This window comes from Perca flavescens, chromosome 6 (assembly GCF_004354835.1).
Source record: "Perca flavescens isolate YP-PL-M2 chromosome 6, PFLA_1.0, whole genome shotgun sequence".
Lineage (NCBI taxonomy): Eukaryota > Metazoa > Chordata > Actinopteri > Perciformes > Percidae > Perca > Perca flavescens.
The window spans coordinates 33,398,536-33,426,439 of NC_041336.1; the positions used below are offsets into that span (position 1 = coordinate 33,398,536).

A 27,904-nucleotide genomic window follows, 5' to 3' on the forward strand; every position below is an offset into this window, starting at 1 on the left:
ATCTACTGTATACTATATTGTTTCACTTGAAGTGACTGATGACACTTCTGTTTTTCCGAAACCACTTGTGAAAATGACATACTTTCAGTGCAGCATTCAAAAAGGAAAAAGAAAACGCAAAAGAAGCTCTGTTGGAAAAAGTTGCAAAACACAGATTCATTGTTCAGCACAGCGAAGATGCCACTTGGATCCAACCTATTTTTCCTACCGATGCCACTTCTGTCCACACGATAAAGAATGCCAAAAATAGATGCCCTTTATTTATATTTATCATATATGGTTATTCATATATGATTTCTCTTTGATAGTATTAACCCTCCTGTTGTCCTCGGGTCAAATCTGACCCATTTTCAAAAACAATTCTATATCAGAAATTTGGGTTTCTTTCGACCAAATTGTCCAAAAAAAATTACGTGGATGGTTCCCTACAACGATCATAACAAGTAAAATAAACGATCAGTTCACTACTTTCATTACATTTGGTTTAATTAAAGACAACACAAGGGTTAAGGGGACCTTTGCAACCCTGTATACAACATTGTGGAAGTATCACTATGTCACAGCCTAATCAATTTCCACCTTTTGACATTTCTTCTCCTTCTTCTACTGATATTATTTCTCATTTTTCCTGTCACAGTGCTAAATGTGCAATTCCACCGAGTCTGTCCTTCACTGGACTTTATTTGAAATATACGAAGAACATTCAAGTTTGAACAGAGAGTGCCTTCAGGAACTCTGTCCACCCAGGACTCAAAAATATAAGTTTTTGTACAAGACTGCAGGCTGCCGAACTCCATGAAAAAAAAAAAAAAAAAAAAAAGTGTCGATGGGCAAACAAAGCGATGTGTGCCACGAGGAGAAACATGCCAGAAATAATTATTCAGCTGCTAATACTGCCTGCAATCCCTTAAAGCCACATGCGGCTGGGCAATCGTAGCACAGCTCCGTGGTATTAACCCTCTTCTGTCACAGCACTTTACTGGAATTACCCACCCCCTTTCCTCCCCTTTTCTCTGCTGCACAATCACAGCCTGGGGATGACACTGAAAAGCTGCAAGATAACTTCAAGTACAGCATTTCTATGAGCTCTCCTCAATCTGTGGTTAAGGTTCAAAACGGGGGATGATATTTACATTTGTAAGAATGGCTAGTTCATATATATTTATCATTAGGGGCAAAGCAAGTGCTTAAAAGGGACCATACAGGCTGGAATGTAGGGCAAACTGATTTTTCTTTAAAGTGCATTTTCAAAACACTATTTGGGAGAGTCTAGCCCATAATCATTTATTTTGCCTCAGAGCCACTACCCTCTATGGTCGAAGAAGCTAGACTGGAACACAGTCTTGGTAAAATACCAAAGCACTATAAGACTCCAATCTTTCTCTTTATTGATTTTCCTCATTTAAAGGATAGGTTCAGAAATGTTCAAGTCTCAACTCAAGTGGCTACACTGTAAATGATATGGGGGAAATCCACAGTCCTTGTTCTGTGGAAAAACTAATATTTAGCAGTCCCAAGCCTTTCCATCCAAATGTAGTAAAAATTTTAACAGAATTTCCAGAAAATCGCCTGTGATGCAAATATTAGGCGTTTGCCGAAGAGATTCGGTTAGGGTTGTATTGAGATAGTAAAAAAATAAATAAATCCAAATCTATTATTGAATGTGACAGACTGCAAAGCAAATACCAGCTGGAGGGGCATTTAGGGGCTGCAGGCTTTTACCATACTGTAGCTGATAGGACTGGATGGGTGCGGGAATGTTATCCTAGCAGGCAAGACATCTATATTATAAATGTGAGTAAGTGTGTGTGATAAGCCATGGAGCGACATGATAAGTATCCACAGTTCCCAAATCTCCATGACGTCACATCTGCAGCCTCATCTCTGGGGCTAATCAACAGTGCAGGGCCAATATTATTGTTCCAGTCAAATTCAAACTGATTGATAAGGAGTAAGCCATTGTATTGATAGTACTTCACAACTATTATCACCATACATCTAAGCTGTAATAGTCAGATATTTTCACACAAAACATCCAAAGAAAGCCATAAAACAGTATAAACATCTTTGCTGATGATACTACGCTATATATCTGACCTTCGTCATATTGTCATAAAAAGTTGCAAAACATTTAGAACGTGTAGGATGTTGAGGGGCATACATTTAGGGGAAGTCTCTGCATAAGAGCTCATGTTGGTGGTGAAGGGACCAACGCATTCTAACTCCCACCGCGTCAGAAGGCGACTCTTGGCCAGGTGTCTTTGGCGTTTGCTGTTTGACGCACTTGGTCGGGACTCTTGGCATCACTTTATGACGCTCTCGGTCGGAACGTAGGTTTGCGTAATGCATCACAAGAACGGGACAGTTAGGTTTAGGAAAAGATGGTGGATGGGGTTACAAAATGTTGTTGGGTGAAAGTCCGGTGTTGTTTGACCAATCCACACCCCAACCTGCCTCCTCACGAGGATTCTCGGTCTTTCATACTACTCTCTACCGTTGTCTCTCTTAATACCACGCCATCTTACAGCGCCGCGGTCGAGCTGCTGCTCCGCCCGGTGCGTTCCATACAGACGCTAAAGGGAGATTTTAGCGTCGGTATCTGACGCTGAGAGACACTGACCAAGCATTCGTATTGGACGAGTTGGGAGAGAGAACGGGTTGGAAGGGACTGATCAAAGTTAATCGCCACCTACAGTACACATACTGCACACACACTACCACACCCTGAAAAGCACTCATCCCTACACACTCAAGTTATTGACATAGACTGTTTCTAATAAAATACTGCAGACCTTTTGTTGGTATCAGATAAAGTGTAAGGGACGATTGTCGTGGGCTGGATCCAACAATAGGCCACACAGCCTATTGCCTTGGTGTTTCTCCTTTTGTACATTAGCTCATGTGCATGGATGGAAGCCCCAATGCTTATCTATTGCCCATGTTTATTTAACTTAACACACACACACACACACACACACACACACACACACACACACACACACACACACACACCTGTTGTCAATTACAGTATTGCACACAGGTTGGTGCTGTCCCTGTCGTCTTATGTGTGCACCTTTAACATCTCCAGCAGAGATAATTTATGTTAGAGAGGCTTTTCAGTTGCAACACAAAACCCATATGAGCCAGGTCTGATTACATTATGGAGGTCCATTGGAAAATACATAAGGGAATCCTAAGACTAGCATTTTTATATAACCAGGGTCTTACTTTTGCAGATTTGGCCATCATTCTTTTGGATTTTGATAACATTTTACTCACATGTGACATTGCAAATATTGAAAAGTCCACTATCATCATTCATTACATTGTATTGCAAATATGTTTATGCATATTGTGTAGCCCGGTGTGCTTGCTCGAGCCCAGTGGCCAGTCTCAGAGACTTCACACTAAGATGATGTCATGCATAAAAATAGCTTTTGTAGCCTCATAGTTGAAAATCGCATAATACAAAGAATAATTATTGACCTTATCAACTGTTTTACAGATTTATTATCGTGTTCAGCGGGGAAAATGCCTTTTAGACCACAGGTAGGCTGGATCAACAGAAGTACATTTCCAGGACAAAGCCTGAGATCTGGCGCCTGGCTCACGCGCAGGATATTTGCTCTATTTGCTATTTATTTGCGCTATTTTTTACTCCTATCCCAGAATGTGTGTGTGATGTAGCCGGACCTTCCTTTACAGCGCTGTGGAGATAGTTCTGGCAATGTGAGACTAGAGCACAGGGGATAGGTTCTGTTGCAGTACCTAGGTTGGCCACTGGGGGAAATGGCGGTGAGGCTAGAGCTGGAATTAAGTTTCCGCAGAGATGCATGTAAACGTTTGTGCGAACATATGCAAAGAAGGGTGTCACTCCCGAATCTCAACAACCCGTTGTGCACTTACTGTACATAGTTCTTGATACGCAGTCTTTACGCAGTCCCTAAATCAATGTTGTTTGAGAGTAAAACATATTCCCGTAACTGACGGGAAATGATGGTCAAAGCTACAAAAATAAGGCTGTGAAAAAATGCATTTCCTAATATGCAACTTTAACGCTGGCAAACAAGGAGAGAAAGAGAAATATCTGACAAAGATTAGTTTGTTCATTTACAGCTACTGACATCTATTTACTACTGCCTCCTACTGTATAGGCTTTAGTGTTTGAATTATGTGTTGATACCAAAATGGTGACAGTTATCTGAGAAATACTGCAATCAGTCAGCTAACAAGCTATCATATGTTAGCACAAAAAACAGTCCTTAAACAGTAAGTTCACCTTTAAACTAGCATATTAACCATGTCTTAAAGACTGCTGAGTCAGCACAATTGTACATTTAAAAGATCATCAGCTGTCCTCAGCTACCGAAGAACCGAGGACCTCCAATATGGCTGCCAGAGGACGTGTTACACCACCTGATAGCCCTCCATTATTATTATTATTGTTATTAATATTTATTATTGTCTGCAAAATCACAAATGAGAAAGACATGGAAAACTAACTCTTTAGGATTCATTTTCTTCTTTGCTTTTGTTTCAAAGATGTTTTTTTTTGCATGTCTCCTGTATATGCGTGTGTTGAGTTATGTGTCTTGGCGTGAGCAGTGTAGCCGTGATACGATGAAGCAATATTAAAATTGTCCATTATATAGTTTCTAGATGAGTATATCATACATACAAATATACATTCTTAAATAGGAGGCTAGTTACAAACACAAAACACAAAACAATAGTATCGTCCTTTTGTTTATACTGTGACAATGATATATACGAGTTATTGGAACCTTATAAAAAGTAAACAAAATTTGATTTGCAAATGATAGCCTGAAATCTTAGGTACCGTTCACAAATGCACACACATGCTTTCCTATCTATACTCGAGGCTAACTCTCTTACTCACGCGCACGCACACGCACACACCACACACACATTGTGAAGGTAATAAATAAAGAGAACTGGGGCTCTTCCATTCGTCTGGATCCTCCATCTCACCATCTTTGTCTTCATCGTCTTTTTTTTTTTTTACAACGGCCACCTGAAACACAGACAGAGAGAGAACACACAGCGTGTCAGTGACACAGTGCAACCAATCACATCACAGTCCCATTTTAGGTTTCCTCGCAGCTTGAAATCAACAGTTTGTTGTGTCAGTCATGAATGCATGGGGTTCAAGTTTATTAGATATTTTAGTTTCTTTATATTGTAATTGGATTATGCATTAGAGCACACATTTCAAACTCAAGGCCCGCGGGCCAAATCCGGCCCCTTGCAGATTTAGATCCGGCCCGTATATCAATTTGGGCTCACAATACATTTTGGCCCTCTAGTTGTGCACCAAACCAAAAACACAGGACAGTGTTTTTTTAACTGCAATTACCTGACATTCAAAGCAGAATATGGCAGATTTGCCGACTCTGAGACTCAGAAATTCCACCAGAAGAAGAGTTTAATATTCAGGCTGTGAAAGAGGTTGAAAAATTATCATTGTTTTTGCTTGATTTGCTTAATTCTATGATGGCTAAGGAACTCTTTTGATGACTTTTGTAGGGCTACATGTCAACAAAAAGCATACAAAAATGTCGTAAAACCAACAAATTTACAAAGAGGTAAACAATGTCTGAGAAAGCCACAAAAAAGTTGGAACAAAAACAATAAAAATTAGGAAAAAAGCTACCAAAATGTAAAAAAAAAAAAGTGGCATGCAGTAACAAAAGCACGTCAGTAAACTCTCCATGTCTGGCCCTCGGTGTGATTCTCTTTTTCCAGTGTGGCCCTCTGGGAAAATGAGTTTGACACCCCTGCATTAGAGAGTGCCCAGATTAAGCACCTCTGAGTTTTTTTATTTTTATTTTTTGCATCTCTCCATCACAACCTTACCAGGAAAATAATGTTGGACAGCAAGAAAATCCACAGCCACAAAGGTTACAGTCTCTGTTAGGAGTATTACGGTCATTATCCTTCCCGGTTGGTGTGTGACATAAATTAAGATTAGTGAGCGGTGTATTAACGCACTGGTGTAGGGCTGGGCAATATTTCAAAATTATATTGATATCTTGATGTGAGACTGTATCATCTTAGATTTTGGATATCGTAATATGACACAAGTGTTGTCTTTTCCTGGTTTTAAAGGCTGCATTACAGTAAAGTGGTGTGATTTTCTGAATTTAGCAGACTGTTCTAGCTGTTTTATTATTTACCTTTAACCACTTAGTCATTGTATCCACATTTAGTGATGATTACTTATCACAAATCTCATTGTGTAAATATGTTGTGAAAGCACCAACTGCCAACCCTACAATATGGTCGCAATAGCAATATTATGTTTGGTTAAAAAAATATCCTGACACATGATTTTCTCCATATCGCCCAGCTCTGTATCCTGGTGTGATAGTAATAAATAGATAGTATTAAATATTATGGAACATTGACGTCCACTCACTTTTGTTCCTTCAAAGTTCATTTCCTGGTACTTCCTATGGTATCACTTAGGGCTGGGCGATATGGAGAAAATCACATATCACGATATTTTTGACCAAATACCTCGATATCGATACCGCAACAATATTGTAGCGTTGACTATTGGTGCTTTCACTAACTATTTACACAATGAGATTTTTGATAAATAATCATCAGTAATGTGGATATAATGACTAAGTGGGTAAAGGTAAATAATAGAACAGTTACAACAGTCTGCTAAGTTCAGAAAATGACATCACTTTACTGTAATGCTGCCTTTTAAAACCAGGAAAATACAACACTTATGCCATATTACGATATTACGATATCCAAAATCTAAGACAATATCTAGTTTCATATCACGATATCGATATAATATCGATATATTGCCCAGCTCTAGTACCACTTTATTTGAAGGGGTGACTGTTCATTCAGTGTCATTTGGTCAATTATGGCATTTTTAATTGGGTTAGGGTTAACTGACTGAATGCCACTTTAACTCCCACACAGATGTTACCAGTTATTCGGGCTAATTAGCCCTCTGCTTAGGTTGAAGGCGGGCGTTATTATGTGAGGTCACCAGACTTTGTGTACTAATAAGAATGATAAAGGAGTCGTTTCTCTTGCCCTAGTAGATGGACACCAAAGCTAACAGGGGAGCGAGAGAGATGCCAGTCAAGCCCAATCTGTGAAGAGGTCTACTCAGCCAAATGATACAAATATGATATGAAAATAAAAATATAAACTCTTTTATACATCAGTCTATGCTGTTGCTAAACCAAAACCAGTGTGCTGCCAATTAAGATCTGGATCCGAGCATATCATGATAGAACATGCGTCTTTGTCATGGCTGTTACTGTGTACTTTATGTGTGAATGTTTGCTTGTATTTTTCTCTTTATTTCTCCTTTTGAGCGGGAACGCAAAATTCATTTCAGTGTAAACTGACAATAAAGTTGTATCACATCGTATAAGCGAACAAGGGATTCGTTGTTTTAAAAGGGATCTGATGTAGTAATAACAGATTTAGGCTTCCGTTGTCTTAGAATCAAAGAGCACCAAGTAGGTGTGTGTGTGTGTGTGTGTGTGTGTGTGTGTGTGTCTGTGTCAGGGGGTTCCACTTGGGAAGCAGATGGAGCTGGTGGGTGGGTTTTGTTTGGAGGATTTGGCAGGCATGGCCAGCTGCTGGCTGTCCTTTTAACAGAGATAGTCTCACCCCCTAAAAAAAAAAATGAAATCCTTAAAATACTCTGTGTTGGGACAGACAGATACAGGACAATAAAACGAGGACCAAATAGGACAGGGGGGATTACAGAGGAAACAAAAAGACTAACAGAAGCAGCCAAGTACACTGATTTGCATTTTTGAAACCTGACAGAGATAGCAAGATTTTGGGGCTAAAACCTGACAACTGATATTTAATATACACACATACCTCCACATTTCTGCCATAGTTTGCCCTAAAACCCAAACTTTCTGCTCAAGATTTGCTAAAAAAAAATAAAAAAAATAAAAAAATCTGCCTTGATAAAAACATGTACTACTTCATTTCCAAAAGAAGTAGTGTTCTCTGTCTGTCAGCAAATGTGTGTTTGGCTCTGACTTAGAAAAATGCTGACTTTCTGAATATATTTACATGAACACTAATAATTGACTATTTTTATAGTATATTTTTATAATATAACAATATTCCGAATTTGATACAGGTCAGGTAAACACCACATTCTCTTTAGATATTCCGAATAAGGTCTTTTTCCGAATATAGCGTGTTCCGATTAAGACGTGTAACATGCTGGTATTATTTGGGTTTTAGAAGCATTTTTTGGACATATGACATCGTTCGGAATATGCGTCTCAATCAGGTTTTGATGTAGTCATGAGGGGATACTGAGGCTTGAAGAGAGGAGTTTTGGAGATCAGTATTGGTCCTTCTGCTGAACGTGTACAGTGGTTTGTGAAGCATGGATGAAATGCCGTGATGATAAACCCATTCATGGAAAGGATTTCTAACAGGATTTCTGTTAAAGAGTAAGATCCTTTTGTGTTCGCTAAACCCACCAGACTCCATGCTTAATGAAACTTTTTCGATTTTTGACGCGACGTGAGAATGTGTTGCCTGAAGCGCTCTGCGCTGGCCGGTCCATTGTCTTCCTACGGGAGAGAGCGCTGCCGCTCAACTAGGCGCAGCGCTGCCATTGGTGTCGCACACCGCTCAGAATTTCCGCGCAGCGCCGAAGTCAACTTTGACCTCGTCGCAGCTGACCTTTCAAGGCGCAACCATTGGCGCTAGAGGGTGACAATTTTGACCATTTCACTGTTGGTAACGTGAAAGGAACGGAATAGAGCATAGAAATCAACGGGAGCGGGACGGAGAAATGTGTGTTTTGAGTGTGAGAAGATCTCCGTTAGGAATTATGTAATGAAATGGCCTAGGCCTGCAGGTAATGCATGTGTAGTGTAGCCTACATTTCGAGGCAACCTCACCTCAGTGATTTCTCCGCGATTAACCAAACGCACACGCGTCCGCGACAGAGTCCGCAACAGAGTCTGATAACTTTAGACAACATATTTGGGAGTCTTTTGTCAGGATTTTCCAGAACAGGATTTGACGGGAGTATTTTCGTGGGCTCGGAATGGGATTGATTCCCGTGTCACCCTGTAATGTGCGCAAATAATTCAGGAACTTCCTCTGCGCTGCACTTTGCCTCTTTGCTCTGCTCCACAGATCATGTGTAGGCAGCTTAAAAACGGCCTCAAGGACTGCAGGTGCTTAGTCTTGTCCATCTGCTGTGTATCTGACCAAAATCCAGAAAGCCTTTAGTCTTTTCTCTTCACAACCAAATTGATGGATGTCCTGAACTAGGCAGATTACTGCAGTTTTGTATTAGATCATATCAACAGTGAGGCCCAATCCATTCCTGAGCTTTTGCTGATTATAACCTACTATGCTAAAAGAAAACACGTTTTCTCTATTCAACTACAGTACAAGCCCACACTGCAGCTGCTGAACAGCTACAAAAAACATGTCGGGGATGTCACAGACACTACGGCCATGTTTTGGGTCAACAACAGAGTACAGAGCACTCCTGTCGAGCGAAGGACATCTCATGTGTAAGATGGACAGAATGTAATAAAGGCAAACTCTGGATGCTGACATACAGCATGAACATGGAAGTTCATGGCAATGCACGTGAACTACTATTTGACTGATATGTCCTTTAGAAGCAGATACCAAACACCGAAATAACAGGCCAGACCAGAGGAAATCTGCTGCATAAACCGATCCAACCCCGAACCCATAAACTCAGCCATCTTAACTTCCTTCTGCTTTCTGTTGCAGCTCCCCCAGCTCTCCGTCCTTCTTGTCCTCCGCCTCCTTGCCCCTCCTACTCCTACCATATTCAATTACGCAACGTATTCACAGCAATTCGTACGATATCCTACGAAATTACAGCGCCCGCCGGCCAGTCACATGACAGTTACGTTTTGTGGTCTTTACAGTTAAATTAACGGAGAAAAGGGGACTGTGAGCCGCTACCGGTCACCGTGAGGTTACGGTCATTTCAGAGGCCGTCACAGTTACATTTAGCGACTAGTTAAGATTAAATAAAAACATTGTGGTTTGGATTTAAAAACAGCGCCCCCCCTTAAGTAGTACTCCCAGGACATGAACACCCGTCTCCTGGGTGAAAGTCTTGCGTTTTCTCCTTAACTTCTTCCGGGACACGAACTCCGCTCCCCCACGGAGCAATGTGGTGCAAGCAGTAATAAATACAAATACAAATGCATACGAATTATGCGTCATCTCTCCCAAACACACAGATTAATAAACCCCTAATGGACAGCAGGTGTGTTTAAATGTACTCCAGCAACATGGGTATTGTCCACTTTCTGCTGTGAACTAATTTCTGAAAAAAAAAAAAAAAAAAAAAAAACAACAAAAACAAAATGTGAGTTTCAGTAATTTGCTGCATGGCTCTTTGCTGTTTCTCAAACCAGCTCGAAAGAATCGGACTGACAGACCCACACCTCCTCCCACCTTCCACCCATGCCCCCTGAAGCCCAGGGGTCCCGACATCTGACCCCTAACTTCTGCAGGGAGGTCCCGTTATGTCTGATCCTGTTTAATGAACTGAGTCAGACTGCCCTTAAATGTCACTCACTGAACACCCTGAGCTGAGAAGGTGCTCATGGTTAAATACGCTGCTTTATGATGTGTATGTATATGTGTGTATGTGTATGTGTGTGTGTGTGTGTGTGTGTGTGTGTGTGTGTATGTACATACAAGTGTAAATTAGCATTTGTAAAACATGAGTGAGTAAATGTAAGTGTATAGAGGATTTGGACTTAAATTACATGAAGATATTTTCCCACATTTTTATTCAGACATCCCACTGAAACTTGACTGTACCAGGTTTCCAGTGATTTCTGTGAGGAATGCAGTGTTGTGGCCAAGTCTGTGTTGAGCTGCCACATCTCCAACTGACAAACACTCCTCTGTCTCTACAGTGTACCGCTAATTAACGGAAGCAGGCAGGAAGAGACAGGAACCGCTCTAGTTAACAGTTGGACATGGTGATTTTCCACAGCTTGTTGGCTTTTACGACTGCCAACATCAATCAAGATGAAACTCACCGTTTGTTTAGTAGATACTAGTTAATACTAGTGCTGTCAGTTAAACGCGTTATTAACGGCGTTAACGCAAACCCATTTTAACGGCGTCATTTTTTTAAATTGCAAGATTAACGTTCTTATTGGCCTAGCAAACTTTGTAGTTTTTTTTTTTTTCACATGATGTTGCAACAACTTGTAACGTTAGAAAAACTACAACACCACACCGCTTCTAGCTAGACCGGAAACTAAACAACATGTTGATAAGAGCATTAAAATGAGAAAAAAACAATGGGACAAAAAGAAATCAAGGGACATTTAGAATAGATAAAAATGTGTGATTAATTGCGAGTTAACTATGACATTAACAAGATTAATCGCGATTAAATATTTTAATTGTTTGACAGCACTAGTTAATACAGAGGCTAGAATTATATACATAAAAACCCAGATTGAGACACATATTCCGAATGCGCTGTATACATGTCCAAAAAATGCTTCTAAAACCTGAATGATACCGCTATATCCCAAATGTTAATCAGAAAATGCTAAATTCTGAAAAAAAGGCCTTATTCAGAATATTCAAAACACAATAAGCGGTTGCATGACCCGTTTCAAATTTGGAATATTGTCACATTCGGAATAATAGTGGAATAATAGTGTGCATTTAAAACGTACTCAGTGTAGGGATTCAACAGAGAATGAACGGGAGGATTTGTGGTGAACTGGTGTTGGGGAGCAGCCGGTGCACCTTGGGGGGGGGGGGCCTCACGCCACATGAGCAGCAGATTCCACAGAGGCTCTGCCCGTTGACCTATACACTTTGCTGCTGTAGCTGGGAAAGTTGTTTTTGCTTCATGCTAACGGCTTACAGCTTCGACACGCCTTCACTTGTGAACATGACAGGCTATCAGGAGCTACATGAGTGATTTTGACTTGCTTTTCCGAGGCTGATTGCAATATTGTTTTGGGATTAAAGATGTCAAAATCTGTAAAAAACAACTGGGGACGATTTTATTTGACCATGTCAAGAATGAACTACCATAGTTAACACAGTTTTATGATGTTTTATGTTCAGTTCAGTTGAGTGTATTCACACATCAACATCGTATCATTAAAAAAACTAAATATCAGATGGTACATTGATCATATGTATAGGACGCGTGACATGGGGAACCCCAAATAAGCTACAAAAAGCTTTTCTGAGGGGACCCAACAACATACAGACACTAAGAATATCAATTCACAATAGACACAACACAGACAGTGGATAGAGTAAAAATCATCTACCGTGTGTCTTAAAAGTTTAGCAAAGCGTGGGGCTGCTGTGTATTTCTATCTGTACATGGCTACTCAGTGATGGGACTGTGAAATAAAAGTGCAGATCCAGTTGGTAGGAAAAGGGAAAACAAGCGCTCAGCTCCACAGACTTGCCAGCTCTCTCTGCTCTAACACAAACATTTTCTTCTCTGCTTTTCTTGCCTCAGTTGTCTGGGCCAGAGTCACTAAATATGAGCCTTTAAAGAATGCATAGACACCTAAAAACACACACACACACACACGCACGCACACACACAATTCTGCACATTCATGTGTTTCCTATTACCCCATGTCCTGGCAGCAAAATCTCTCAGAATCAGCAGTTAATAGCTGGAATCACACTGCCCAAAAACGTCTGCACACATAGAAACCATGCACCAATGCAACATTCACCACTATCCACTCCACATACAAGCTTAGGAGCATTTGCAACTGTAAAGCTAACATACTAGCCAACACCCTCCTGCTCCCTTACACAGTCTCAACCCACTGAGACCTAGCTCTTCTAGTGCAGGTGCAAGTTATTATGCACACATTCCTGCATGCATTGAGGTCTTTGGGTTTATATGGCAGCTCATCTGCGATGACGTCGGCAATTCTCTGCATCAGTGACCCCTCTAATTCTCATCAAGCAACTAAGCAACAGATACTTTTGTTACTGCAACAAAGTCGTTTTTTTTTCTACTTGTAATTTTGTGAGTATTTCGAAAAAAATCTGTTAATGTACTTTTACTCAAGTACCTTGTATTTCGAGTGTTGTACAGTACTTTGCTTCATTTCAAGTCGCTTCCATTACAGAGTAAGAACAACAGTGAAAAAGAACTGATAAACTGTGTGAGAACAGTCACCAAATCAGTAGTCTATATCGGCGACGTTTCGGGATTGCTCCGTTGCCGCCGGAAATTCCGCCGCATGTCGCTAATTTTCGGCCGGATGTCCGTTACCTTCCTTTTCTTTTGTGTTGACATTTTAAACTCCGGTGGAATAATAAGGACTATGGTTAACTGCTCCTCAGATCTCCGCAGGGTAAATCCAGACAGCTAGCTAGACTATCTGTCCAATCTGAGTTTTCTGTTGCACCACTAAAGCAATCACTGTTCCGAAAAAACAAGTTCCTTCCCAGGCTTAGCGCCGGCCAAGACGATTGTGATTGGTTTAAAGAAATGCCAATAAACCAGAGCACGTTTTTCTCCCATCCAGGAACCCTTCTCTGTAGCACTTTTGAGGAAGGTCTGGCAATGTGAGACCGTCAAGACAGCAGCTGCAGCAGTGAAGAAGCTGCGGGCCTTTATGCCATGTAGGAAAACGATATCCACATTCTTAATCACACCTACAAAGCTCTGATTGGGTGATAGTTTCTCCAGATCGGCTGATCTATGCAAATTGCTGAACAAATAATGGCAATGCAGAGGGAACCAGTCTTAGCTTCACTATTGGCTCAGGTACAACCTGTCAGATTGTCTGTTGGATTTTATTTTAGAACCATCGCAATGGTCCCCGATCTCAGTGATCAACTGCCACTCTTCGCTTGTTTAAAAGCCATGATGTCTCTCTTTCTCATGGGCGGGCCAAATTCTCTGGGTGGGCAAAGCAGAGAAAGGGGAGGAAACCTTTCCACTTATGACCTCATAAAGGGAAGATTCCAAATTGGCCCATCTGAGCTTTCATTTTCTTAAAGGCAGAGCAGGATACCCAGGGCTCGGTTTACACCAATCGCTATTTCTAGCCACTGCGGGACCATAGACAGGCTGGTGGGAACTCATATTTATGTTAAAAAAAAAACTCCATCCATCCATCCATCCATCTTCGTCCGCTTATCCGGTGTCGGGTCGCGGGGGGAGCAGCTCCAGCAGGGGACCCCAAACTTCCCTTTCCCGAGCAACATTAACCAGCTCCGACTGGGGGATCCCGAGGCGTTCCCAGGCCAGGTTGGAGATATAATCCCTCCACCTAGTCCTGGGTCTTCCCCGAGGCCTCCTCCCAGCTGGACGTGCCTGGAACACCTCCCTAGGGGAGGCGCCCAGGGGCATCCTTACCAGATGCCCGAACCACCTCAACTGGCTCCTTTCGACGCAAAGGAGCAGCGGCTCTCTCCGAGCTCCTCACGGATGAGTGAGCTTCTCACCCCCTATCTCTAAGGGAGACGCCAGCCACCCTCCTGAGGAAACCCATTTCAGCCGCTTGTACCCTGGATCTCGTTCTTTCGGTCATGACCCAGCCTTCATGACCATAGGTGAGGGTAGGAACGAAAACTGACCGGTAGATCGAGAGCTTTGCCTTCTGGCTAAGCTCTCTTTTCGTCCACAACGGTGCGATAGATTGAATGCAATACCGCACCCGCTGCGCCCGATTCTCCGACCAATCTCCCGCTCCATTGTCCCTTCACTCGCGAACACAACCCCAAGGTACTTGAACTCCTTCACTTGGGGTAAGGACTCATTCCCTACCTGGAGAAGGCATTCCATCGGTTTCCTGCTGAGAACCATGGCCTCAGATTTAGAGGTGCTGATCCTCATCCCAACCGCTTCACACTCGGTTGCGAACCCGATCCAGTGAGTGCTGAAGGTCGCAGGCCGATGATGCCATCAGGACCACATCATCTGCAAAGAGCAGCGATGAGATCCCCAGCCCACCAAACTGCAACCCCTCCCCACCCGACCACGCCTCGATATCCTGTCCATAAATACTACAAACAGGATTGGTGACAAAGCGCAGCCCTGGCGGAGGCCAACCCTCACCTGAAACGAGTCCGACTTACTACCGAGAACCCGGACACAGCTCTCGCTTTGGTTGTACATAGATTGGATGGCCCTGAGAAGAGACCCCTCACCCCATACTCCCGCAGCACCTCCCACAGTATCTCCCGGGGACCCGGTCATACGCCTTCTCCAAATCCACAAAACACATGTAGACCGGTTGGGCATACTCCCAGGCTCCCTCCAGGATCCTTTGAGAGTGAAGAGCTGGTCCGTTGTTCCACGACCAGGACGGAATCCGCATTGTTCCTCCTCAACCCGAGGTTCGACTATTGGCCGAACCCTCCTTTCCAGCACCTTGGAGTAGACTTTACCAGGGAGGCTGAGAAGTGTGATACCCCTATAATTGGCAAACACCCTCTGGTCCTCCTTTTTAAAAAGGGGAACCACCACCCCAGTCTGCCACTCCTTTGGCACCGTCCCAGACTTCCACGCAATGTTGAAAAGGCGTGTCAACCAGGACAGCCCCTCCACACCCAGAGCCTTGAGCATTTCTGGACGGATCTCATCAATCCCCGGGGCTTTGCCACTGTGTAGTTGTTTGACTACATCAGTGACTTCCGCCTGGGAAATCGACGACAATCCCCCATTATCCTCCAGCTCTGCCTCTAACATAGAGGGCGTATTAGTCGGATTCAGGAGTTCCTCAAAGTGCTCCTTCCACCGCCCTATTACCTCCTCAGTTGAGGTCAACAGTGTCCCATCCTTACTGTACACAGCTTGGATGGTTCCCCGCTCCCCTCCTGAGGTGGCGAACAGTTTTCCAGAAGCACTTTGGTGCCGACCGAAAGTCCTTCTCCATGTCTTCTCCAAACTTCTCCCACACCCGCTGCTTTGCCTCTTTCACGGCAGAGGAGGCTGCAGCCCTTCGGGCCCTTCCGGTACCCTGCAACTGCCTCCGAGTCCTCCGGGATAACATATCCCGGAAAGACTCCTTCTTCAGTCGGACGGCTTCCCTGACCACCGTTGTCCACCACGGTGTTCGTGGGTTACCGCCCCTTGAGGCACCTAAGACCCTAAGACCACAGCTCCTCGCTGCAGCTTCAGCAATGGAAACTTTGAACATTGTCCACTCGGGTTCAATGCCCCCAGCCTCCACAGGGATGCGAAAAGCTCCGCCCGGAGGTGTGAGTTGAAAGTCTGTTGGACAGGGGCCTCCTCCAGACGTTCCCAATTTACCCCAAGACTACACGTTTGGGCTTACCAGGTCTGTCCAGAGTCTTCCCCACCCTCTGACCCAACTCACCACCAGATGGTGATCGGTTGACAGCTCTGCCCCTCTCTTCACCCGAAAGTGTCCAAAACATACGGCCTCAGATCAGATGAAACGATTATGAAATCGATCATTGACCTTCGGCCTAGGGTGCTCTGGTACCAGGTACACTTATGAGCATCCCTATGTTCGAACATGGTGTTCGTTATAGACAATCCATGACTAGCACAGAAGTCCAACAACAAACAACCACTCTGGTTTAGATCAGGGAGGCCGTTCCTCCCAATCACGCCTCTCCAGGTGTCTCCATCATTGCCCACGTGTGCGTTGAAGTCCCCCAGCAGAACAATGGAGTCCCCACTGGAGCCCCATGCAGGACTCCAGTCAAGGTCTCCAAGAAGGCCGAATACTCCGAACTCCTGTTTGGTGCATATGCACAAACAACAGTCAGAGTTTTCCCCCCACACCCCGCAGGCGAGGGAGGCGACCCTCTCGTCCACCGGGTAACTCCAACACAGCTGCGCTCAGCCGGGGCTTGTGAGTATCCCCACACCCGCCCGCGCCTCACACCCTGGGCAACTCCGGAGAAGAAAAGAGTCCAACCCCTATCCAGGAGTATGGTTCCAGAACCAAGACTGTGCGTAGAGGTAAGCCCCACCAGATCTAACCGGTAGCGCTCCACCTCCCGCACCAGTTCCGGCTCCTTCCCCACAGAGAGGTGACGTTCCACGTCCCCAGAGCCAGCGTCTGCTGCCCGGGTATGGTCCGTCGAGGCCCCTGACCTTCACTGCCACCCATGTGGCATCGCACCCGACCCCAACGGTTCCTCCCACAGGTGGTGGGCCCATGGGATGGAGAGGGAGTTGCCACGTAGCTTGTTCGGGCTGTGCCCGGCGGGCTCCGTGGCAAACCCGCCACCAGGGCTTCGCCGACGAGCCCACCGCCTGGGCCTGGCTCCAGACGGGGCCCCGGGCTTCCTCCGGGCAGGGTCACTCCATCTCTGCTTAGCTTTTTCATTGGGAAAAAAAAACTGATTAAGTGAAATTTTCATGCCATGGGACCTTTAAGTTCAACTGATATGGGTCATCTGACAGCAACATTTGGAGAGTTCCAATAATGTGTTAACAATGCTTTCAGCAGACCTGATTTGTGGAACTGGACATTAAAACTTTCCCTTGCAACCCAGAACATTGATTTGGAGCGACACTCTGGCCCGTTTTCACAGCGTGGCAAGTAGAGTTATGCTAAATCACCATCATTCCTCAGCTCTGCTTGTGTTCTGCTGTGTGGGGCTGTGGTGAGGAGTAATGAGTGTACACCGAGGGTCAGAGAATGCTCCGGGTGGAAACGCCTTCATCCACGAACTCGCAAGCACACCCACTCGCTGGCGTTCGCCAGGTTCCCATTCCATAAATCCTTGTTTGGGGGTATGTTTTTCTTGTCTGGGGCCTGGCTGACTTCCCGCCTCACTGGAGTTTATGTAAGGTGATGGAAACACTGAGAGGAGGGTGGAGGACGCAGATGGGAGGAGGAGAGCATTAGAATGTGACTGGGAAAGGAAAGCAAAGAAGAAAGAGCTGGAGAAGTGCATTTGTCAAGAGAAAAGTTAATATGGGAGAGAGATTTAGAGCAGACCAGATAAAATACTAAAGTTAGGAGCCATGAGAGGCCACTGCCTGGCATTTACAGCAAAGGTTTCACTCTCAATGTGACTGGCCACTCTAAATCAGCTGGCCTCCCTCTGGGCCCCGCCACGGAGACCACCATCATCCTCTATTAACACATTCTGACATGGTCATTAATCTACACATTGCAGCCATATCTCGATACCACCAAGAGGCTTGGATAATGCCAGGATCAGGCTACATAGTTTTTTGACAGTCACTATGTCAGACATAGTGCCATAAAATCTTGCTGTGTCTTGGACGGAAGAGTGGCGACACTACAACTACACTAAAACTATGACCAGCCGATCGCGTGCTGTCGTCAAGATCCGTCAAGCTTTAGAGGAGCGGTAGCCCCTCAAAAACTCACGAAATGTTTTCTAACTGACCTTGTCGAAATAAATACCAGATTCAAACTGCATAGCCTATTTCTCACTTAAAATGTTTTCAGAAACTTATTTCGGTGATATATTTTTGTAAAATAAAAGATTGTTATCCAAACGAGCCGCCATTGGGTCTCTTTTGAAATCCGTGAGCCCCAGGTTTAGCGTTAGTCCAATCAGGTGCAGCCATTGTGGTTGTATGAGGATTAGTGGTCAAAGTGAAGAGAAACCGATAACTGCTGGTGGATAGCTCGCTAGTGTGCAATGCTGGGAAGCGGAGCGATTCCTGCCTTGAAAAAAGCCTATATGGACACTGTGTGGATCTTTCCTCGACACTCAAAATCAGGCATTACTCTGAACGTTTGGCCAAAATCAGGCTGAATTTGTGTAGTCTGATCCTGGCATAAGCACAAGCCTGTTAAAACCTTGCCTCTGTTCTCTCAGCTTCACCTGTGAAGCAGCGATGTGAAAAGGTGCTCGGCAGTTGCTCAACTCCACATTGCGTTAGCTATCAAGTATTCTATATCTACTACGTTTCATTTCCGAGATTGTTTCGGTGCCGCCAGAAATACTGCCCGATGTACCTCATTTTTCATCCGGATGTCCGTCACATTCCTCTTCCTTTGTGTTGGCGTTCTAAACTCTGATGGATTTCTGAGGACTATGGTTAACTGCTCCTCAGATCTCTGCAGGGTAAATCCAGACAGCTAGCTAGACTATCTGTTGTTGCTGTTAGGTGTGCTGTGGTCACAGATGGGGGCTACATTCTAATGTCAGCATACAAAAACATGCTCACAATGACAATGCTACCATGCCGATGTTTAGCTAGTTATCACTAAACGCAAAGTGCAGCTGAGGCCGATGGGACGGTTATTAGTTCTGCAGGTATTTGGTCATAGATCGAAGTACTGGACACGTTGAAATGTTGAACGTTGATGAGGGCTATAAAAAAAAGGATCATGACAGAATCAATGTCTAAATGTCGGTACCAAATTTCACATCATCCCATAAATGTGTCTGGTCTCATGCATTTTATTTATCCTTAAAATAAATAATAATAATAATCTGTACATTTCTGTCACACTTCTATTTGAATGACTATAAATAAGAAAATGGAATTTAACTTAGAACTAGAGACTTTGACGGGGTCACACCAGCCGTGACGTCAAAGAGGCAAAAAGAGGCGGGGCCAATGGCCCTTCCCCACGTTCTACCCCGCTACTTCCGGACCCCACCCATCTTCTAACTCTGCCTTCATTTTGATGTCAACTACACATCTGTAAAGTTTCCTGACTTCATCGCGGTGACAATATCTGGCTGCTGGTAACAACTTGTGTAACACACTAGAAGAAATTGGAAAAACATGATTAGGATCATCGTTTATTGAGAACTATAAAAACAACTTAGCACTATGCATGCAGATTATCTGTTGGAAACATGCTAACTCATTTAATGCTATGGAAGTATGTAACATATTAACGTTAACCACAATGTTTATTATGTTATATGTTATGCTTTATATGTTCCATTGGTATTGTGGTTATAAACAGCTACACAAATCTTACATTACATTACATTACATTACACAAAACAAGTCCCTCATATAGGGTACTTTCAGTTTATGTTAAAGTAATTAAATGAATACTTGTTGAGCTCCCACTGTTATAAGCTGTGCCTGATTACATGCCTTTGGAAGCCAATTCGGGGAGAAAAAAGCAGTTTGGAAACTTGGCTTGATTACAAGCGAGGGTGTTTCATTTGAGGGCAGTTAGCTTTGTTGAGCAAGCTGAGATTTTGCCACACTCACTGTGAAAGGCTCTACTAAATTCGTCATCATTCCCACGACAGCTTCAGTAGCTGTTTTTCAAGGTGTTTGCAAGTCAAATGAGGCGTTTGTGTGTCTCGCTATACGTCAGGCACATGTGCCAAGAAAAACAGCAACGAGACAAAGACTGAAGCCCTGCTAGCAGCCCCTGGAGGCTATAATGTTCATCACACCCCACACCCCACAACAGACTGAACCAACAAGAAACTGAAGATTTTGCTATAGTCATATCATTAGTGGCACCTAAAAGTGGCACAATGAGAGGCTTTATTATAATTAAATAGGTTTATACTCTTGGGAGCAGAAAGAGGCTCAGCATATTTCCTGGCAGTCTTTCAATTATTCCTACTGTATATTACATGATTATGGTTTGAGGGTAGTGTTAGAATAAAGGTTACCCGTTCCCAAACCTTTTTTATTCAGTAGAAGTTTGGGCCTGATGATGGTGGAACGGTTACATTATGCGCAAAACCAATATGGGGGTGACTACTCATAGCTAATTTCATAGAAGCCTCACCATTCACACTTGAGATGCCTGGCCACGTAAAAAAAGCTCATGATTATCCAAAGTGGTTCTCAAGGTTCATCCTCTGAGGCTCATAAATGTGTTCAATAAATGTCATGGCACTCAGCCCATTAGGTTTTAATACTTGATGTGTTCAAGAGGACATTTTGATTCGATGTTGGTGTAAGATGACCAAGCCAAGGGGTCATCAAAGTAATTACTAGTTATCCTCTGGGGATCATAACAATTCACAACAATAAGAGCAAATGAGGTTTAACCATGTATCCAGCTAATTCAAATAGCTCACGTTACTGTATTGTGTCAACAGTTAACTTCATTTAATATTGTACGTGGGGTTTTCTTTTGCAGGGTGCAAATGTTCTGCCAAAACAAGTTCCTTCCAGAGAATATTTAGCAGAGCCATCGTCGCTGCGCCCGGAGCTTAGTGCCGCCCACCACCATTGTGAATGGTTTAAAGAAATGCAAACAAACCAAGCGTTTTTTTTTCTCCTCCTATCCCAGAATGTATCTGTGGTGTTGCCAGACCATACTCCACAGCACTGTGGAGGAAGGTCTTCCGCAGAAACCCGGCCCAGGCAGGGATTTCTTAATCTGTGGTGTGCTGCTCTGGCCAAGTCGTTACTCTCCAAACACTATAGGAACACTGGGTTTTCTGCAGGTTACACCAAGTCAAATTTAAGACTTTTTAAGACCTTTTTAAGACCATTATGAATGAAATTTAAGACCTTTATCGCAACATCAATTAAGCCCTAAATTCAGTTTTTTCAAGCCAAGTATTGCTAAACTTGCACTTTCCCATAGCTAGTTTTATGTCTGTGGTACAATCCTGAAAGAGACTCGCACTAATAACAAGAAAGCTGATTGGCTGCAATATTAAAGTATTTCTGATTCTGAATATAAGTAGCATGTTGGTTTCATTTGTAGTGGTAATACAGCGAAATTATATTGGGACTAGCGAAAGAAAGAACTACGACACCACGGAATAATAAAAAAGGAGCATTAGCGGTAGAGTTGCATGGGCGGGGGGAAATTAAGACCTAGGAGACAATACTTCAGCAAAACTAAGACTTTTTGAGGCCTAAAATCTTTGACTTTTTAAGACTTTTAAAGACGGAAACCTTTAGCAAAACTGTTAAACTTATCATTACGTCGTTATGTGTGGCGTCTCCCAATTTCAACATCTGTTAAGATTTGAAAAATCGTTTAGTGTGGGCCAGCCATAACTGGAAGTTTTATCAGAAAACGCTCAGTAGGCAGATGTACCTCTGCACACTTCCAGTCATCTGACAGCAACCAGCAGGTTGCAGCAGTCATTGGACTCTCCAACAATACAACTGATGGTTTATTCATCTGCTATGCAGGGCAGTGGGGGGGCCCACTGATGGGCTACAGCCCTGTAATCACATCTCCATCGCTGTGTGCTGTTGAACCAGTGGGGGGAGGGCTGATCAATGCCTCGTCCCACCTCTACATCCATATGGCTTATCAAATCTAATCAAGAAATCATTCCCTACCACGGGCAATACAACTTTTTAACACTTCATCACTGAGTGTTAGATAAGACTCATAAATATCACAATACTGCACTAAGTGCAACATGCACAAACATAGGTTTTACTTACATCTTTATAAATAATTATTTAAGTAGGTCTACATTTTTATCCCCAACTTGTATATACGTTTGGACACCCTTTCCTTTGTATTTTTTATCTTTATTTTTGAATAGTTGTTCTTGTATTCTATCCTATTTATTATTTCTTGTATATTCTGTATGTGTGCTGTGTGCCTGATACAGTATATTGTAGCTGCGGCACTGGAATTTCCCAATTTGGGATCAGTAAAATCTATTTTATCTAATTTAATCTAAATCTAAGAACTGTATGATTTTCTCCAAGCTGCAAGGAAGTGAAATCCTAACTATAGACGTCACAAAAAGAGAACAAAGCAGGTAAAGCAGCCTCTTTTGGATAATGTGACATAGATCATCAGCATTGCTGAGATAACTTAGCTTCAGATGGATGGACAGAATGAAGAACTAACATTTGCTATCCTGAGGCTACCACCAAAATATACAGCAAAAAAGACTGTGAGTATAACCACTTACAACTTCAGGGTTTTAAAATACACTTGTATATTCTGCCTACTCTCCATAAAATATTCTCGGGCTGAATGCAGTGCCTCTCTATTAAAACAGTAAAGCCTGAACATTTCAGAAACACTGCACAGTTTGATCTCTTTGACAGGCTATTTATATAGCCGGGCTTAAACCGTCACCCAACCGAGGCTCACAATGAAGACATCAACACACAGCCTAATCTCTCTCAAGATAAATCTGTCATGAAAATGATAGCAGAAAATAGAGATTTGTATGACTTTAAAAGCCTGTATTCCATTCTGCTTTATCTTTTTCAGTGTCTCTAACCATTTCCTACATCAAGAGATTAAATTATAATATGCTCAGTGACAACTGGTCTTAAAACAGCAGCATAGGAGTCACAGGTTCAGGAAGTTTGTTTAGTTAATACGAGTCGTAATGTGGAATTAGCAGGTACAGTAATTACTGAGGTCATAACACTGCGTTGAGCATATAGGCCCGTATTAGCTTAGCTTATTGTTTTACAGACCATCAAAACTTGTGCTGATCTGCTGCTGAGGAAACTAAATTTCATTAAATAACATAAAATATTCATATTGAATTGAAGACTTCTAATTCCAAATTCTAATGTGGACAAGTTAATATTCCGCAAGGCCTGATAAATGTTAAGACTATTTAAGGATTTGCATACACATTAAATGGGACAGATACCTCGGCTTTCTGAATGCTGCCTGTCAAACATCTGTCCACCACAGCATCCTTAAGTACTAAGCCATCTTTACACAGAAAATCACCATTAAGCAGGATTTGTTCTGGCTCCCTTGCCATGTACAGTAAGTGAAAAAGTTGTCTAAGGGCCCTATCTTGCACCCGGCGCGGCGCAACGCAATGCCGACGCAAGTGTCTTTGCTAGTTTCAGAGCAATTTCCCATCCAGCGGCCACGTCATTTAAATAGCCAATGCACTTGTGCCCATCGGTGCGCCCATCTGTGCTGGTCTTACAGGGAGGTGTGTTCAGGTGCATTCTGGGCATATTGCTATCTTGAGGCAGCGGAACGAGATCGCGCCATTGACCAACAAAAACCTGGTCTAAAGTCAATAATGCAGCATTTCATTGATATTTTAACAGCACATTAGTAAAATGCGCTTAAGCTCGTGCACAGTGCGCACACTATGCTTGTTACACACACAGGGATGCCCAGCAGCACACAAACATGCAAAAGATAAAAAATATTACATTGTGAAATAGTATTATGATATGATCTGCTCGCGCGCTCTTTTGAACCATGCACCTGGCGCGCTGACAATTTTTTTTCCGCCGTTAAACTAGCAAAAGTGGATTCTTACACGCCCTAAAGGCACCTGCACCAGGCGCTTCACGCCGTGCGCTTAGATTGTTAAAATAGGGCCCTAAATGTTGTAATCTACTACAAGGACGTGATGATGCACAATGAGGTGACCTGAGGCAACCCTAATTGCAGATTTCTGCCTATGAGAATCTATCAAAAAGTGTCTTTCAAAGCGTTATAGATGACTGCTACCAAAAGTTTCACATGACCATCTTCTGATCAGCCACCTCTATGGTTAAAGGAGAATTCCGGTCGATTTCAACACGTAGCTCTGTTGTTTGTAAATTTAGAGTGCTGTCAGTAGCGAGAAAAACGAAAAAATCGGAGCTACCTACACCATGTTATCCTCCTGCTACAGTTAGGACCCAGGAGGCTGTTTTAAACGTGCTTTCATCCTCTTAACATGTTCCAAATATCATTACAAGTGCCTACCCGTGTGAAGTGATTCCTTCTGAGTGAACACAGTGAATCTGACTGCAGTAGATGTGAAAGAAATGCAATAAAATTGTGCTAATTCAGCTCTGTTTAGTTCGAAAAGAGATACAAAAATATTTATTAATTTAATGATTAAATAAGGTAGTGTCTCCAAACGTACCTCAATTATAACTTGTCTCCTGGTAGTTGTACTACAGCACTTACTTTTAAAAATAAGCATATGACTATTTTTGAAAATATTGTATTATCTCTTTTCGGTGTTGTACTTTGTAGACGGTCCCTAAGCACTCGTCTTGCCGTCTCAACACCGGAACTAAGCAGATTTTATGCATTTTATGTATTTCTTTCACATCTACTGCAGTCATATTCACTGTGTTCACTCAGAAGGAATCACTTCACATGTGTAGGCACTTGTAATGACATTTTCACAAACAAAACTTGCCCTGTTTCAGTCTCTTGGGAGCTAATGCTAGCAGGAGGATAACTCGGTGTAGGCAACACCGATTATTTTTGTTTTTCTCGCTACTGACAGCACTGCAAATTTACAAACAACAGAGTTACGTGTTGAAATCGAACGGAATTCTCCTTTAAGGCTCATGTTTAGGCAATTCATACTACTTGGTAGGGCTGGGTTTAAAAAAAAAAAAAAAAAGGTTTTCAGATTGAAATCGATTTTCATTTGAATGATCCAAAATCGATTCATAAATTCCAAGAATCGATATTTGTCTGTAACTACGAGACCTGAGGAATCCATTGGTGCCAACTACACATATGTCATGCTAGCTTGGTTTTAAATAAAATCCAAAGTTTGGCTACATTTTGGTGAGGGACAAACTGGCGTTGACATTTTCAAAGAGGGCCATCTGTCACCTCCAGATATTTGAATAAAGTCACTCTGTTCATTTTAAATAAAAAGTAAATGAACTGCTTACGGGTCAGTTCTTAAAGGAATACGCCACCGTTTGTTGAAACAGGGTTATTCACCGTCTTCTCTATATTTATATAGGTGGGCAAATGCATTTTTGTCTCAGTGCATGCATTGTCTTAGTCCGGCAGCCATGCCGCTAGCTTAGCTTAGTGTATTGAATGGAATCCTTTGTTGCCGTTAGCATGTCGTGAGTAAAAGTGACTCAACAACAACAAAAACAAAACCTAATTACTTCTTGTGAGCTGCATATTCACGAGTACAACTAGCAATGCAGATTAAGACTAGACAATTTCCTAGGCAGGTACTGATTTGGGACTATATTGGGTGGAAGCACAGCCAAAGCACTGCACTGTAAATGCGTTTGAATGTGTTTGCCCACCTATATAAATATAGAGGAGACGGTGAATAACTCTGTTTCAACAAACGGTGGCGTATTCCTTTAAGAACTGACCCGTAAGCAGTCACATTCATTTACTTTTTATTTACAATGAACAGAGTGACTTCCTTCAGATATCTGGAGGTGACAGATGGCGAATAACCCTATTTCAACAAACGGTGGCGTATTCCTTTAATGTAAACACTGATACTTGAATCTGAATCAATTTGGAAAATCATTGACGATACCCAGCCTTACTACTTGGTTAAGGGTCAGGGAAAGATTGCGGTCATGGCTAAAAAAAAACAATGCTGCCTGTTGATAGGAGACATGACGCAACCCTCAGTCGCTCAAGCATCAAACCGTACGCCCGCCATCTACTCCACACCTGCCCCCCGAGAGGTTTTGTGGCGCTTAAACAACAACATGCCTCCGGTTTTGGGTGTCGAGACGGAGTCAACATTTCACTTTAAGTGTTTGAACTAACAACCGGTGCTGTCACTCTGATGCGGACGGTTTCCATTCTACAGTTCAAAAACACAATCTTTCACAAAAGGTGAGCGTAAATACTGGCCGCTTGCATTCTGGGCTCCATAAAGCTCCGAAGTGACAGTGTGGAGAGCAGACTCCCACTGCAGCCAACCGTCTGGGGGTTGTTTGGCCAAGTTAGGAGCTGAAGAGGCCGGTAGGTTCATTTTAGAGCTCTGTGCTGTCACTTGGGAGTCTGATGCTAACCCTTTGTTTAGGCTTCTCGCGAGCCTGCTTGAGCTCCACAGACACACTCCGCATACATTTCACACATCACTTTCTTCTCAGTTTCACAAATATGTAATAGGCGGTGGGTCTTTAGAGCACAACTGCAAGATCAGATAGTTGTGGTTGCGTTGTGGCAGCTGTGGTGTCACTTTACCGTGAATTACAGCTTGTGTTGAAAAGAGACTGGGTGTTGCCCACACTGGAACATGGACACCGGAGTATTCTATTGCAGAGAACATTTGTTTGGAAAGCCACCCTGACATTTTGAATTGTTTGGCCGGAGACAGTATCGACAAGCCATTGTTCCCACTTGAATGTGCAGAGCAAAATATACATGTAACAGAGAGTATTTCGAAATCATCAGGACCACGGAGCATTTTATACAAATTCTTGACAGAAAAAAACTATACTTTTAAACGTGCCACTGCAGCACATATTGTGCTCCCAATTCAATCAAGCTTGAACCCGGTAAACAATATGCAACGCCTGTGAGCAGTATACAACAGTAAATGTGCTGTCTAAGCACGTTAGTATTCCTCCATCAGAGTGAAGGGGCTGCTGTTAGTGTCTGTGAAAGCTGCTTTATTGAGGCCTAAACGGCTGCATTTAGTGAGGAAATCAGCTTGAACATACCATTCTATTTCTGTAAGTTCTCCTCTCTCTTTCTAATGGGATTATAGGCAAATAGAGACAGAGAGGGCATGGCACAGAGAGCTAATTTAGGATGGGGGAATGAATGTGAGGAAGAGCCTACAAGTGCAAACATTCTGAGTCTGTCTATTAACCTGTGTCTGATATAATATGTATGTTTGTGGCTATGCCCAATGGTGTTTGGGTATATGTATACTGTACACGATGTGATTTCTTTTCGAGACATTTTCATTCTAACACCTGGTGCATATTGCTACAGATGGCTGAGGAATTAGTGGAGAATCAGTCTATATCGACGACCGTTCATTTACCGGGTAGTTTTGGTGCCGCCAGAAGTTCCGCCAGATGTCCCTCACTACCCCACTTTCTTTGTGTTAACCTTAAACTCTGGTTCTTTCGGGGAATGATTGTAAAGATTTACAAAGAATATGTTTAGGGCATTTCCTCTCTAACTGGGACGGTTTGGGACCGATTGGTGGGATTGCTGTGGACAAAGTACACACGGAGATACACTGGTAAGAGCCAATGAGGTTTAACCATGTATTAGTTCATTTCAATAGA

The 27,904-nt window shown here is 42.9% G+C and overlaps 1 protein-coding gene across 2 annotated transcripts in view; it reads right to left on the bottom strand.

Moving 5' to 3' along the window:
* Positions 1 to 599: 599 nt before the first annotated feature.
* cdk14 (cyclin dependent kinase 14) overlaps positions 600 to 27,904 on the bottom strand; it is a 261,388-nt gene continuing 234,083 nt past the window's right edge. For both annotated transcript variants that reach the window (XM_028580347.1, XM_028580348.1), the window contains one exon: positions 600 to 5,035. The gene's annotated coding sequence lies outside the window, so the exon portion shown is untranslated. The remainder of the gene's footprint in view (positions 5,036 to 27,904) is intronic.